Source organism: Berghia stephanieae, chromosome 3 (genome assembly GCF_034508935.2).
Source record: "Berghia stephanieae isolate SIO BIC M18660-M18661 chromosome 3, UCSD_Bste_1.3, whole genome shotgun sequence".
In the NCBI taxonomy this organism is placed as follows: Eukaryota; Metazoa; Mollusca; class Gastropoda; order Nudibranchia; family Aeolidiidae; genus Berghia; species Berghia stephanieae.
Window position 1 is genome coordinate 16,946,773 of NC_088362.1, and position 13,795 is coordinate 16,960,567.

Consider the following 13,795-nt stretch of genomic DNA (forward strand, 5'->3'; position numbering starts at 1 on the left):
ATTATCGTCATATTGTATCTTATGTTGATTCATAAAATGTGAATTATTAGAGTTGTACCAAGGACTTATTTTTTAACTTATTAATTTATAATTCAAACTATTAAATAACTAATCTATTAATTAGAACATTTTACATTATTATTATCACCATTATAATTATCATTATTATTATTATTATTATTATTATTATTATTATTATTATTATTATTTTTATTATTATTATTATTATTATTATTATTATTACTATCATTATTACTATCATTGTTTGCCTTGCTTTATTATTGATTTTATTTACTTGATTTGTTGATGAAAATATTATATTCTTGTATGAGTTATATTGACAATTGCCTACAAATTAACTTTTGAATCTTGTAAAAAAAAAAATTAAAAAATAATGCATTCGCGCAGGTGTGTCCCGGGACAGTCCTGTCCTAGTGCGGAACCCCTTTTGAATAGAAGTTTTCTCCAGCGGGACAGGACAAATTTGTCCTGTGACAGTTTTGTCCTAGTGCGGAAGGAGTCTTACATGCAGTGCTTGGACTTACCTAATCTTAGATTTAGGCGAATTCAAGGAAACCTCATTCATTTGTATACGTTTGTCCATTATGAGGTTGGCTTGGATACTTCAGATTTTTTTTTCATTTTCGAGTACAAATATTACCAGATATGACCGGTTTGCAATCTTTATTAACAGATACTAAACTATCATAAGGGGAAGTTTTTTATAACAGTAAAACTTTGGTACAATATCAAGTTTTAAACGAAAAATGCTTCCTCTGCAGACATGTTCAAAATAATGCGTAATAAAGAAATAATTCCCGATACATTTATGATTAATACCCAGGGCATTCAAGGGTCCGTTGGCCTAAATTAATAACCCTTTACATGCATGATATGATATAATCAAGGGAAGTTTACCGAAAAAAAATTATGCCCTTCCGCCGCGACATCATAAGCTGTCGTCGCCAAGGCATTCCACGAAGGAATATAGATAAATAATTCATCAAACAAAATGTCTAATGTCAACAGGAATCACCCATGTTGTCCACGTGAGCAAATTGGGGGTTAATAATCTTGCCCAAGGAAAAATAAAACGAAAGTCCCTGAAGCAGAGCTCAACCCTGGACCTTCCCGGTCACAATGCAATGCCTTAACCACTCGACCTCTCCCCCCCCCCCCCCCTTTTCAAGGTTACCTCAAGGAAGTAAAATAAAGCCCCATAACGACGTTGAAAGTCCATCATCATCACATGTCAAACCATGTTTCATATCTGGATTACAATGACAACGGTCTCCTTGAAATAACCAGGATGCGGTTTAAATTTGATAATAGGAAGGGGTTGTTGAATACGTGAGAATGTTATGTAGCACAATTGTTATCAATAGTCTGATGTCACGTCGCCCACATGATCAGATTTAGAATGGAGTTTTTTTTTCCTTTGGATACGCTTTTATGCTCGTCGGAGAAATATTTCATAAGGGCGTCCGCCGTTGTTCCGATAGTTTATAGCCAGTTACTAAGTTACCATGCGTCATTACGAGGGAAGTGACGTTAGGACTGTTGAAGCGTATTATTTTTTGTGTGTTTGGAAAGTCCTAGGTTCATATAGCTCAAGTTATGGATCATGTCTCGATTGTAATGATAACATTATTATCGGGCAGATTAAATAAAATAAAGTATAATGCTGTTTAAATTTGTAATAGGCAGGGTTGTTGAAGCCTGGAGAACACTTTTATCTGTGGAAATTCATAGGTCTATTGGGGTTTTTGAAACGTGAAGAAAAACACTTTTATTTGTGGAACGTCTTGGGTTTAATAAAATTAAGCTATGGCTCAGGTCTCGATGGCAATGAATACATTATCGCGAGGCTAAATTAGATAAAGTATAATGCTGTTTAAAATTTGTAATACGTGGAGAACACTTATCTGTAGAAATTCCTGGGCCAATTTGGGTTTTTTAAACGGGCACCTTCCGGGTTTGTGGAAATTCCTGGATCAATCAGAGATGTTGAATGGCGGAGAAATAATTTTATTTGTAGAACATCCTCCGTGAAGCAGGACAAAGCAAGAAAGAAAAATACAAGAAAAAAAAAACATCCCCCCCCCCCAAAAAAAAAAAAAAATTAAAAAATCAGACCTTCTACAGGTTAAGTGGTGCTATTGGCTTTCGACCCTGTGAAGCGCTTTGAGTACATTTGTAGGATATTGCCCGAGACGACAATAACAATGACAATAGTATGAATTGCTGTTTTGGATTTTGTTCAATTTAAAAGCTAGAAGTATTCTTTTCATTATTGAAGCAATCGTGTCTCGCTAACCATATTGTTATAGTTCGTTGATTAAAGTAGTAAAGGATTATAATAAAAATCCAAGGTTACTCAAAATTGAAGTGAACAAAATTGAAAATTACAATTGTAAAAAAGAAACAAAATACGTTTAAAGCAACGTTTCGGACTCAATTTATTCAATCATGAACGAATGATATATTAGATAATATTATCGTTTAATATCATTTATGCTTCGGATGGGCCGACGTGTACATTTATGCTGGACTAACATCCGAACAAAATTATAGGCTCTAGTTAAACACTGTTGAAATGGACAAAATTTTTGAGATATCCATTACAACAATGAGCCCCGTAATGAATCGGGTTATCAGACCTGCACATAAGTTCACGTCGGTCTGGGCCTGAAATAATCATTAACATATGTTATGTTCTTTAAAAAAACAAATTGAAGCTGTCGTTCGCTTTGTTAATTATCTACTTTGAAATGTCAATAACATTACCTACTAAACAAATAGTCGTGTGTGACAGATGTTAGGAAACTAGGATCAAGTTTTGAAATGGCAAAATCAGTAGTTTTGTTATTGTAATACTATAAGAATGATTATGATCAGCGTTATTAGTTTCGATAATTTCCCCCGCTTTCAATACATCAGATCAACTGACTAACGACCTTTAATAATATTACGAAGTGACTATTTTTCCGCATGCTTGGGAAAAATAAACTTGATCTCTATTTCTCCGAATGGTTTCCGTTTGTTATTTGCTAGAGTGTCTGGTCTCTGTGAAGTGAATGTGTATGCATTTTTTAAGGTTTGCTTTTGCCAGTGCTTGGGGTCTCTTCTGTCTTTTATTCCGTCCCAACTTTCTATTCTTGAATTTGTGCTATCCTGTCTTTCAACTTCTGTTCCCGTCTTGAGACTTTGGCTTTTGTTATTTAGGTTTAGATACTTCTGTTCTCTCTTTAAAAGTGAATGAATGAATGAATTTATAAAGTGTCTAGATCCACAATGTGCTCAGAGGCGCTTTACAATATGCAAATAAAACAATAAATTGATAATTTAAGCATAAAATCTATCATATTTGATGAGCATCAATCAATTTGTAATTTAATTACCACGCACTGTGCTACAAGAAAATTTAGGATATCTATAATATGTAGGCCTGATAGAAATGTTAAACATCAAATGATTTTCTAAAGAAATGTGTTTTAAGTTTCTTTTTAAAATTTTCAAATGGCGGACATTTTTTTGAGGATGAAGGCAGTAGGTTCCATAAGACGTAATAGTGCAGCGCGAAGTGCAAAAGTGAACGCGCCATGGAGCGTAGCCATCGTTATGTTATAGCTTGACACTGAAATCCAAAAGGACTGGCAGTTTGATGTCATTATTTGGTTTTTGCACCGCCTAGTGAGTTGTCGTTAGTAGAGCTCATGGAAACAAGTTATTTCATTGGTTGAACTATTGAATACAACTCACGATTTGTTTTCTTTTGTGGCAAAAGACTGGCATTTTGACGTCATTTATTGGTCAGTGTCAGGCCATAACTTTACGAAGGCCACGCATGGAGTATTCGCAATAGCACACTTAAAAAACAATAAAAATAAAATCCATCTTTGTCAACAATATGCCTAAAAAAAAACCCCCGCTAGCTTGATTAATTGACTCTGTTCGAGCATTTACATTTGCATCGACCTCGCGTCCGTAACCCATCAGCTACTGGAGGCTAGCTAGCCGACCATTCGGAGAAATAGAGTTCAAGTTTATTTTCCTGAGCGTTCGGAGAAAAACAGCGGGCCTTGCTTAAAAGTATGCGTTCGATAGTGGATATTTAATTTGCTATCGTCTGTGATTACTTACACTAGCAGCAGCGGTTCGTGGTAAGATCAAGCGAGAGAGGACATGGTCAATATTTATTGAGTCCGGAGCGGTCACGGAGGGAATCTGACTAAAGTTCAACGAAAGTGAAACCCCAATTAAGTTGGTATCGTATCATTTTCATGTTTATTTGTGTTTAGTGGATACAAAAGTTCTTCTGCAGTTCTTTTTTTAAATATCCTTTTTCAGAAAAAAAGACTTTTCGCTATGGGAAAAAAGTATAAAGATAAGAGTTAGGAAAACTTCTGTCTATGAAGTATAAAGCTCATTATCTTCAAAGAATACATATATTTTGTGGGGTCAGGATAGCTCAGTTCGTAGAGTATCCACTCCGCGCTCAAGTGGACTGAGTTCAATCTCGACTGAAATCGATTTATATATATATATATATATATATATATATATATATATATTTATATATATATATATATATATTGTAAATTTTCACTCACATTTTTTTTTTGGGCCGAGACGACTCGTTTCTGTGTTTTTTACACTTCTTCAGTCGGCGTAATCCATTGTAAGAAGTGTAAAAAACACAGAAACGAGTCGTCTCGGCCAAAAAAATGTGAGTGAAAATTTACATTATATATTAGCTCTAACCACCATTATCGAGCACTTTCGTACCTACAAGTACCCACCAACACTCATAAATATACATATATATATATATATATATATATATATATATATATATATATATATATATAATATATCGTTTTTTTGGGGGGGGGTTTTTCTTCTAATTCCGAGTGAATAAAAAGTGTTATATACCTTTAATATCTTTAATTGTCCGCCTCATCAGTTAAGCTGTTATGTGGTGTAGCCGATCTCTTTGACCCACAGTCAAAACTAAAATCAAGGTCGGCTTTAGCATGTCTGAATTGACACTGATGTCTTGGAGGTTCCATTCACTATCGGTTGTCTCTTTAATTTCATACGATCGATCTTATGCTGGATAGGGCCTCTCTGACGAAGCTTTCCGTTTTGTCACCTCCACCATCATTCTTTCTCTTTGAAGAGGAAACATTTTTACCGCTTTGTTTTGGACTTGGATTTGGAATCGGAGCAATAGGCCTAGATAAACCCTTGGAGTGTTATGTCAATTAAAAAACCCCAACTTCATCAATAATCAAAATAGTGCAACTATGTGGTCTTGTGGTATAACACTCTCCCTCATTAGAAGGTCTTGGGATCGAGTCCCGATCTGAGCGGCGCATAACTGAGTACTTGGAAAAGACTCTTAAACCACATTATCTAGCCGTACCCAGGTGTAAAATGAGTATCAGGCCGTTAACAGCACTGTCTCCGTCGGGGAAAAATGGTAATGTCTCTTTACAGGCACCATGTTCCGCCCTACTTGTTAGTTATTGCTGTTGGCCAGGGACCCTTTGCAAAGTGCCCTGACCGCGTTTAGTGGATATTGTGATATATAAATGCTCAATGTTATTTCTTTTTTTAGTTTTGTTGGGTTAATTGTTTGTTTGTATGTTTGTTTTTGTTTGTTTAGCTTTTTCTTTTTCTTTAAAAAAAAATAATCAAAAGATCTTTGTTGTTTGTTGGACAGGAAGGGTAGGGGTTTAAATGGTGGTATGATATCAGGAGAGCAACAGGTGGACATGTCATAGGGATGACGTGATTTAATAGGGTGATTGTATTTATCGAGCTTTGTTAAATTAAAATAATAGAGATAGGGAGACCAGGTGATCGGCGTATTATCTTTTTAAATAGCCAATCTTTTTTTTCGTACATTATATTTACTAGTAAAGCATAACCGGGAGAAAATAGCCTTGAATTTCAGTCGAATCGTGACTTTAGAAATTGACAATTATTTAGCAGCTGTGATATTTATGGATGCTCAAAATTATAGTTCAATGTCAAAACAACCCTATTAACAGTAAATTGAAATATTGATTTTGTAGTTAAAAACACAATCATTCTTTCTAATCCACGAAAACTACATTTACATGACGTGCTTTTGATTGCTTGAACGTACTTCTCCGTCTACCTTGAACTCTGAACTAACATCAGAGGTTTGATCATCTTGAGACTAAAGAATAAGAGGGCGCGCTTATCTCTGAAGTTGACATCAGAGTTTAGATCAGCGGATTGGCAAAAACGCTACTTCAGAGGTTAGATCAACGGGCCATCGATATATATATATATATATATATATATATATATATATATATATATATATATATATATATATATATATATATATATATGGAACACCCCCTCCCCTGTCCACCCAGCAGTGATTGGGTAGTTGGTCTGTTAGATCTAGCGGAAAGTACTTTGCGATAGACTTTCTTCTTATCCAAAGGGTAACAAACCATTGCTTTTGTCTGTTTCACGCTACAGAAACCGGGATTAACTCCGGCTCCAGGGGCTTGGTGGCTCTGAAGGACCGACTCTTTATTGTTGTTGTTGTTGTTGTTGTTGTTGTTGTTGTAAACGTCATTTATTTCAATTCAAAATGTATAAGTTAAGCTTAAAATTAAAATCTAACCATCATGATCATGTTCGCTTCGATATAAAATATTATGAGCCCATCGGTCACAAGTAATTATGTTCAACCAGTTACCTGTCGTCCTCTGGAAATAAACGTATTTAAAAATTTGGCCAGAAAACTCAAATATCGATCGATTTAAATGACCCTCATCTTGGCAAAACCCTCAAACCTTGGACCCCGCACGGTATCAGGTTTGAGAATTTTTGCCAAGACGAAAGTCATTTAAATCGATCGATATTTGATTTGAAAGACTGGTTTTCTGGCCAAATTTTTAAATACGTGTTTTTCCAGAGTACGACAGGTTTTAAGTTAAGACAAAACGATGACGGCAAAATGGTCCAGTTTGTCAAATTGTATCTCGACTGATTGTGTGAACTCAGAGTGAAATTCTTATCTATTGATTACCGTAGAGTTTGTCTTTAGGGCATTATAATGGATAAGAAATGAAGTATAAGTGATATCGGTGTTCAATACCCTTACAAACAGTGGAACCTTAGGATAACAGTAATGTTGTGACCAGCTTAAAATCCCTATTATAACCGAGTCCTTTTATCATTTAAAGGGAAACAAACCAAATGATTATATATCTGTGTTTATATATATATATATATATATATATATATATATATATATATATATATATATATATATATTTACGTGTGTGTGTGTGTGTGTGTGTGTGTGTGTGTGTATGCTGAGCATTATCTTCCTGTAGCAAGACCAAAGGCCTAGCCTATCTCTTCGTTGCATTTACAAATTACTTACAGGTTTACATGAGCGTAATGTGGACTAATGCATTGTGTTTGAAGATATTGGGTGGGTTTTAGCGCCCCGTTATAACCGACTGGTCTAACAGAAGTCACTGATATCACCGATAAATTTTACCAAAGACAAAGTTATAAAAACGAGGATTTAAAAAACAGGTCAAGAGTACGTTTGCCGCTGACAGCATTGTCTCTGCCGAAAACAAATTGCAATATCGCCAAACAGGCGTCATGTCTCGTCCTAGATGTTATGTGTTGCTGTTGGCTGAACACCTTGTAAAGTGCTTTGAGCACGATAAGTTGATACATCGCTATATAACTTCTCTTGTGATGGAAAATAAACCAACTCAATCTCTGTGATCCACTAGCTCTTCACTAATGGATTAAAGACAGCCCAAAAACAAAGTTTGCTGAGCGTGGTTTTGCATTTACGACTCCAATTGTAAGGAATCGGCGTGCACATACATGCAGGTCCGACATCCGCATCCACTTATGGACCTAGTTTAACATTGTTGTATTGGACAATATTTTGTGTCATTTTTTTTTAGATTTCCGTTACAACACTGAACCCATAAGATTGGGTTAATTTTTTTTTTTTAATGAGCTTTTATATAGCGCAATATCCACTAAAATGTGCTCAAAGCGCTTTACAAGGGATCCCTGTCCAACAGCAACATTTAACATTTAGGACGGGACATGGCGCCTGTTAGGCGATGTTACAATGATTTTCGGACAGAGACAACGCTGTTAACGGCCAGGTACTCTTTTTATACCTGAGTACGGTGAGAGCATGTGAGTAAAGAGCCTTCTCCAAGGACTCAACTATGCGCCGAGCGAGGCTCGAACCCAGGACCTTCCGATCCGAAAGCGAGTGTCATACCACTAGACCACATAGCCGCACAAACAAGGATTTCGTTGTGTAGGGTTATCAGACCTACAAATAGGTGCACGTCGTGAGGAATCCTTTACTATAAAAAAAACTGACAATATAAAAGTATGTCAGTCTTTAACGGGGTACGCGCTGGTCGAGAGGACGGTTTTACTATGAATTCCACTAAAATTATCGAAAATGAGATTAGGGCACTTTCAGGTAATTCAACCTTTCTTTAACACACTGAAAACATTCAAAAGGCTAAATTTTTACAAAAAAGTGCTTTAAATAATTTTTTTGTGACGCAACTATCGTCTAAACGCAAAGTTTTTCCGTCATTTTCGTCAGAATCAACGTTCGATAGTCCTTAGTAACCTGCACTGAACCCCGGCTTATTTGGTATTAGCAGAAATGTCAGGGAAAGGGCATTTCCGTTCTTTCACATTCTTTCACGTATGTGTCATAGGTCGGCGGGGAAATCGAGAAATTCCAAGCCTATTTTCCTTTCTTTGATTGGCTGAAGAGACGTCTAGGAGTTATTTTTAGTAATTACCGTCATGGAAAATTTTAGCTCACATTCCAAGACCAATCGTAACCCGGTTTTCAGTCACGTGACATAACAACGGGTACATTTCCGGAGCATTCGACTACGTTTACTTACGCTTCGATTCGAACTGATTTTTGATCATTTCATGACAAACTTCACTCCATTTACTTATTTGCAAAGTTTTATCATCATTTTCCAAAGAACCAAGAATTGGTAGATAATCATTTCGACGCCTGGATACCGCTTTAGCCAGTAAGTATGTCTATTTATTTATTACTAGTGGAATCAGATTGACCGGTTACAGTCTCAAAGTGTGCATTCCATTCTAAAATGTAAACATTGACGATAGTAAAAGAGAATGCTGCTCGTAAATAATTCTAAAGGCTAATTTTTGTTTTAATTTTATTTTTAATACGATTATTAAGAACCATACTGTTTTCTTTGATTTACATTAGACTAGTGAAGATCATTGAGCTTGAATAAGGAGATAACTAAACGCCGATCTATAGTAGATCTTAGACAGACAGATAGACGTCGAAAGCTAACTTAGACTTGGATTACCATTGACGTCAGTGAGTTAGAACTTAGAGATTATCTAGATTGTGCTTATTTTTTTTTTATAACCATCATTCTACAAGAGTCTGTGTGTGTGTGTGTGTGGGGGGGGGGTGCTTTCAATGCTCTGAGGTATGGTTCTCGTCTCTTGACCTAAAGGCGTTTCTTTCTTTCTGATCTATAGTTTCTGCCTTTTCACCTTTCAGTGTAGGGCCACTTTAAAGTGAAATTACTCTAGACCAAGGCATTAGCCAAGCAGGTGGTCAGCCCACTGTGACTTTTTGTTACCTTATTGTGGTAGGAATTCATTTTGCCCAGAAAGCGGCCTTTCTGCCTGCTCTTTTAATTTCTTTAATGTTTTTTTTTTCTTTGATCCAAAGCAATACCAGATCTGTGCTTAACTATGATTGGTAGCCAGAATTCTTATGTGTGGGTATCTTTTGTGCTTTTCAAGGCAAAACTTTGGGCTGATTCCAACACTGCTTAGCAGTAGGGGGTGCAATAAAAATGTTATAATAAAATTATTTTTTTAAAACCCCTTTATTCATCCCATAGTGGAAATTATTCTCCAGGGTCTATTCCAAGGGTAGATTGGAATAACCAAGGCGTCAACCGCAGTGCTGCGCCGCAAATTGAGCTAGGGCGAGATGGCTTGCTCAAGTCACAACAGCACAGAGGCTGGTGATCGAACTCGGTACCTTTCCGGTACGAAGCAAAGACCGTAACGCTGAGCTAAGCTAACCCCCGATTTATTTATTTTATATATATATATATATATATATATATATATATTTTTTATTTTTTTTTTTTGTTTAATTTATTATGGTATATTTATATTTATTTATTTTCACAGTTTGTCATGCCTAGAGCCAAGGTTTCCACCTTCAATGCTTCCATTAGCAGCATGAAAAGGAAGTCACGGAAAGATGTTTTGAAGAAGGCAAGGGATGCGAAGAAGCAGAGATTTTTTAATGAACCAGAGCCAGCATCCACATCTTCTGTGACATCTTCGCCCCACGCAGCGACTTCCCCTTTATTTCCATCATATTTTTCTTCGCCGCAACCAACAGCTTCAGCTTCTGCTTCTTCATCATCAGCTCGTAAGTTGGATTTCTTTGCCTCTACGTCTGAGCCTGCATCTTCGTCTTCATTGGAATGTTCGACCATCGTGCAGCTGATTGTATTCCAGGATCTTGTTGATTGTCTTCTCTGCCCTTTTTGTTTCCAGTCTACGTTGGAGGTTTCACGTGATTCTTCTGTTGGTCTTGCCATTCGTCTACATTTGTCTTGTAAATCATGTTCAAAAGTTATATCGTCCTTTTATACATCTCGTAAAAAAGATAACTATTTTGAAGTTAATCGTCGTGGAGTCGCTTCATCCTTGGCTAATGGAAGTGGACAGGCTGGCTTAGCCTCATTTTGCGGCATGATGGATATGCCTGTACTACATCATAAGACCTTTCTTCGCCACCAGAAGGCCATCCACCGCCAGTTCGCCAGCTATTCGTCTCGTCTCCGTTCTGAAGCTGTTGATGTTGTTCGTCGAGCGTATCCTGAGCAGGCAGGGCAACCAATTGTTGATGTTGATGTTTCGTATGATGGTAGTTGGCACACGAGGGGACATAAATCAATGTTAGGGATAGGATGTGTGATAGAGAACAGAACAGGACTTGTAGTGGTTCTTTCTAAGTATTGCCATAAGTGTGTGACAGTAGGAGACAAGCTGAAGGGGATAGTGATAGGTATGCAGAATTCTTGAGTGGCCATAAGGAGGAGTGTGATAGGAACCATGTAGGATCATCAGGTAGTATGGAACAGGTAGCGGCTGTGAATATGTGGAGTAGATCTGTAGAGCGGAATGGACTTAGATATAGAACAATGATTAGTGACGGGGACAGCAACACCATCAAGCAGCTAAACAATTCGGGACCGTATGAGGGGATGACAATTGAGAAGAGGGAGTGTGTAAATCATGTAGCGAAGAGACTAGGAACAGCATTGCGGAAGACTGTGGACAACAACAAGAAGGTAAATGTAACGTTAGGAGGGAATGGAAAAGGAAAATTGACAAAGGCAAAGATCGCCAGACTTCAGAAATATTACACGCGGGCCATTAGATCAAACAGTACTGTGGACGACATGCGACGCGCAATTTGGGCTTCTTTTTATCACTGCACCTCAACCAATAAACAGCCACGCCATGAGTACTGCCCAGAAGGAATTGATTCTTGGTGCTTCTACATGAAAGCCAAGGCTAATGGTCTGCCAGCACCTGACCACGACAGACATATGACCACATTTATTCTACCGACTGTAGCAGAACACATCCATGACGTTTATGTTAGATTGACTGATGATGATTTGTTGGGGAGATGTTTATTTGGAATGACTCAGAATGTAAATGAAAGCATCCATGCTTTGATTTGGTCTAGGTGTCCAAAACATGTGTTTGTAGGGAGACAGCGTTTGGAAATTTCATGTGGGATTGGAGTAGGAGAATTCAACAAGGGAGCAAAGGCATCGCAGGATTTCATTTCGGCAATAGGACTTAGTGTGGGACGACATTTTGTGGAGCATGCGACTAAAAGGGACAATGTTAGGATAAAGAATGCAGACAGAGCAGGTGAATTTGTCTTTAAAAGGAAAAGGGAGATGAGGAGGTTAGCACAGACAAGGGAGGAAGAACGTTTACATCAACTGGAAGGCGGTGAGCAGTATGCTGCAGGCGGCTTCTGATTGCGGAGTCCCAGACGACACGTGACATTGGATGGATTACCTCAAACGGATAAGTACCATTTTTATAAATTCATAACTAATTGTATCTTTTTTCCACAGGAGAATGATTCTTGGGTCTAAAACAACACAGTTTAGGGGGTTCATGACACTATATTTTGTATAATCTACGAGAATGTTCGTTTTTTCCCATTTTCTCAAAATGTCATTTTCTTAGGGGGTGGGATAGCAGGGAACAAGATTTCTCAAAAACTGTCTATTCAATTTCTTTTTCCTTTCACACACTTGTGTGTTTATAGTGTGGCTACATTATGTCAGAGGCTTTTGGCAATATAAGCATTATTTTTTTAGATATGGGGGTCCAAAGAGGGTAAAAACTGCGAAAAAGGAAAAATTTTCACAGTTTTACGGATTGAAGACTTCCGGATGCTATAAAATCTTTACTAGGATAAGAATAGAAAAATCCCTCTGACATAATGTAGAGCAGTATTAAAGACACCTACATAGCAAGTTTCAGTGAAATTGAATAGACACTTTTTGAGAAAAGTTGTTCCCAAAATCTGAAGTTTTCGGGGCGGGGTACCCCTAAAATGCCACCTCATACACACCGATAGTGGAAATTATTCCAAAAAGTCTTTAGAAATATGCTTGGACACACATAATACTGCAGAAAAAGCATTGAAAAGATCATTTTTGATAAAACTTAATAAAATTGTTCTTATTGTGACAGTACCCCTTTAACGATATCTTAAAACCAATCTGTTTCATTCTGCTTATCGTGATTCTCTGTAATCTTCGAATTGTATGTGTGTGACGGTTCTGTAATTTTTTATTTTTTTTTTGGTCGAATGAATGAATTTGTGTGATAACAGAAAACGAGTGCAAAGCGCCTTTGAGCACTATTAGAGGTATATGGGTATCTTTTTCACTAGAGAGGTGCTCCTCAAATAAAAGAAATTAAAAAATAAACCTTTTCCCTCAAAGATAAATAAATAAATAAATAAATAAATAAATAAATAAATAAATAAATGAATAAATAAAGCAACGAACTGATTTTCTCAGTTCACATCCCCGAAAATTATTTTTACTATGAAATTTTGAAAGAGAACTTTTTTCTAAAAAAAAATCAATAAATCAATTTAAAATTGAAGTCTTGCGACTTTTTAAATGCTGAAAATTTAGATTTGACCCATTTTGGGTGATTTTACCTCAATCATAGCGTATACCCCCCCCCCCCCCAATCACACACAGACTTTTAAAAAAAACAACGTATTATGTTGATCTGATGATATAGAAGTTAATGAAAATATAATATTGAATGTCGTAGATAATTCCATATCTAATTAAAAATAGCAAACAGTTCTACATGGCAGCAGGAGAGAATGATAATTCAGTGCATGTTATTTTAAAACAAGGATTTCGTTGTGGAGCGTTCAAGTAATTTGTAATCGTTACAAATTGATAAATGTAACGTCCACCTTGAAATTTGATTTATTTTTTCCTGACATAATCAAAATCACCATGATAAAATTACAGAGAATTTTGTATGATTAAAAACCATGTGAAATTTAATGTAAGCTTCAATTTAATATACGAAGACCGATAAAATGGACGTTTCTGGTTTCCCCTTTATCAACAAAACAGGATGA

At 36.5% G+C, this 13,795-nt stretch overlaps 1 pseudogene; it reads left to right on the forward strand.

Moving 5' to 3' along the window:
- Positions 1–8,785: 8,785 nt before the first annotated feature.
- Positions 8,786–12,878, forward strand: LOC144967244 (uncharacterized; annotated as a pseudogene).
- The last annotated feature ends 917 nt before the right edge of the window (positions 12,879–13,795 follow it).